The sequence below is a fragment of the Corvus kubaryi genome, unplaced genomic scaffold (genome assembly GCF_017639235.1).
Source record: "Corvus kubaryi isolate FWS band 111438036 unplaced genomic scaffold, C.kubaryi_AGA036_p1.0 78, whole genome shotgun sequence".
NCBI classification, from domain to species: Eukaryota; Metazoa; Chordata; class Aves; order Passeriformes; family Corvidae; genus Corvus; species Corvus kubaryi.
In genome coordinates, this window is record NW_024582065.1 from 988,784 (window position 1) to 991,495 (window position 2,712).

Here is a 2,712-nt window from a genome sequence, read left to right on the forward strand (position 1 = left end):
GTGCCAAGAGGGCACAGGGCTGCCAGGGCCCAGCACAAGTTCTCCTGGTGCTCACTGGTGCCAGAGGCCTTGCAACAGTACCAGCTCCATTCCAGGCCAGCTCTCAGCACTGCAAGGGTCTGGCACCGAGGTTAAAACCTCCAGGTATTGCAGAACGCCCTGACATTGGGAAATGCAGCAGGGTTTCACTCAGGAAAGCAAGGACACAGCCTTTCCAGCACCAGCCAGCCTTTCACATTCACCACTCCATCACTTCCCATTACCAGAAGCATTCATTTCTCACCAAAGTACTCCCAGCATCAGCACACATTTAAACCATATTATTTTTCAAGTCAAGGTCTGAACACAGCCTGTATCAAACTGCTCCATTATTTCCTTCTGCCAGGCAGCCTCTCATGGTTCAGCCATGTGTTCCCAGGCTCCAAGCCCAGCTGCTCTTGGAAACCACGCTCCAAGCACATGTTCCTGCATGGGATGTTCGTTATTATTTTCAGCTTCGTTTTATTGGTGCACGTCCTCCCTGTGTGCCCCCAAAGGGCTGCTTTCAGCAGGGTTTGGACAAAGTTGTTTGATTGGCTCCAGGCTTCTTTGTGAGTTTATCCAATGCCAGGCTCAGGCACTGAACCCATGCCAGGTAATTCATCATTTCTCCTTAAAAGCTATAGACAGAATCCTGCTCTTAGCCTGTCAGATAAAGGCCTGAGAATTGCCTTTCAGCCCACCTAATGAGGGTTTGTGTTTTTCTACGCTCGGGAGGATGGATGGTCTTAATTTCTGGTTTCTTTCAAAGAGAGCAATTTTCTTCCACAAAAAAGACCAGGAATAATAGACACAATGTGGCTTATTCTGAGTCACCCTTTAACCATTTGTACTTATATTTTCTCTTTGTGCATCTTCCCTGAAACTCAGAGTGCCCTTCAGCAGCTGCTGTACATTTTCCCTTGCCATGAGGCATTTCTGTGCCTGAGGGTTTCATGCATAGCCAGCATCCTCTCCTGGACTTGCTGACAGCCTCCACAGATACTTCCCTCAAATTCGAGGTCTTCCAGGTGGGGCTTTTCTATTCCAGCCCTGCAGGAGCTGCCTGTGGGATGTGAGGAAGCTGAGACTTGGTGCGCACAGGACTGTGCAGGGCCAGAGCTCCTCCTTCTGTGCCCTGAGGTCACCCAAGGGCCAGCCCAGGGCACCACGGTGGGGGAACCTGTAGGAGTCTCCCAATCAATCTGGCACTGCCCATATTGAACAATCCTACACAAATATTCCTGGGCATCACAGGGGTTCTCGTTGGCCAAATGCTAAATCCGAAGTTCTGTTCCCTGTGGTTCTTGCTTTCTCCACATTCACCCCACTTTTGTGACAGTTTCATCCCCAGCTGGAAGCTCAGCCTGGGGAGTGCTCAGTCCCACAGTCCCTCAGATTCAGCCTTGAGGTGGCATCTGAAGGGCTCTCCAAGGGAGGATAAAGCAGCAGGGAAGGAAAAAAACATGGACTCCTAAGGAAGCAGCGACATCTGTGAAGAGCTGAGAGGGAAAAACAAATGCACAGCTGGTTTCCAGTGGGGAGCAGTGGGATATAAGAGAATCCCAGGTCAGTCTGGGTTGGAACGGACCTTAAAGCTCACCCAGTGCCAGCCCTGCCACGGGCAGGGACACCTCCCACTGTCCCAGGCTGCTCCAAGCCCCAATGTCCAGCCTGGCCTTGGGCACTGCCAGGGATCCAGGGGCAGCCACAGCTGCTCTGGGCACCCTGTGCCAGGGCCTGCCCACCCTCCCAGGGAACAATTCCTTCCCAATCTCCCATCCAGCCCTGCCCTCTGGCACTGGGAAGCCATTCCCTGTGTCCTGTCCTTCCATGTCCTTATGAAAATCCCTTTCCAGTTCTCTTGGAGCCCCTTTAGGTACTGAAAGGCTACAGTAAGGTCACTTTGGAGCCTGCTCTTCTCCAGGCTGAATAATCCCAATTCTCTCAGCATTTCCTCATATGAGAGAGGCTCCAGCTTTTGGAGCATCTTTGTGGTCCCTGTTTATTCCCTTCTCTGATAAATTAATGCAACAGCTCAAACATCATCATTTCTTTGTAAACTTCCCACTTTGCAGGGGAAAAGGGAATCGTCCATCTTACAGGGGATGAGCTGAAGGAGAGTAAATTCCAGGTTTGGGTTCACCTGGTGTGGTGGTGGTTTTGTGACTCTGACGGGTTTTGGTGTAGTTTGGAAAGAGAATCAAAAGTCCTTGGAGCAGCACATTCCAGCAGTGCTGGGGCCATTTCACTCCGGAATGAAGAGAAAATTTTGATATGAAGTGTTTGCAGAGGCAAAAGCACCCAAATTTCAGAGGCTCCATAGCTCAGGGGTTAGAGCACTGGTCTAGTAAACCAGGGGTCGTGAGTTCAAATCTCACTGGAGCCTGGGGAGGGTCTGCACCTCCTGCAAAGACCTTGCTGCTTTATCTTCCTGTTTATTCCCAAAGTGCTCCTGATGTTTTTTGGAGCATCCACCCCAGTCTATGTGGAATACAAACATCCCACAGCACCTACACCAATAACAGGCAATGAGAAGCAGAGAAACCAGCCATGGTCAGAGTTGTACCCTTGGGATATTTTTAATGGACAGCAACGGGAGATGGGGAACACCCAATAATGGGATTTGGAGCCTTCTGGGCCCAGCAGACTTTGTGAGGGTCATGGATGGACAAAGCTGAAATGGCTGCCAGG

The 2,712-nt window shown here is 50.7% G+C and overlaps 1 non-coding gene across 1 annotated transcript; it reads left to right on the forward strand.

Annotated features, from left to right (window-relative positions):
- Nucleotides 1-2,334: 2,334 nt before the first annotated feature.
- Nucleotides 2,335-2,407, forward strand: TRNAT-AGU. Its single transcript has one exon. It is a non-coding gene; the product is annotated as a tRNA-Thr (tRNA).
- The last annotated feature ends 305 nt before the right edge of the window (nucleotides 2,408-2,712 follow it).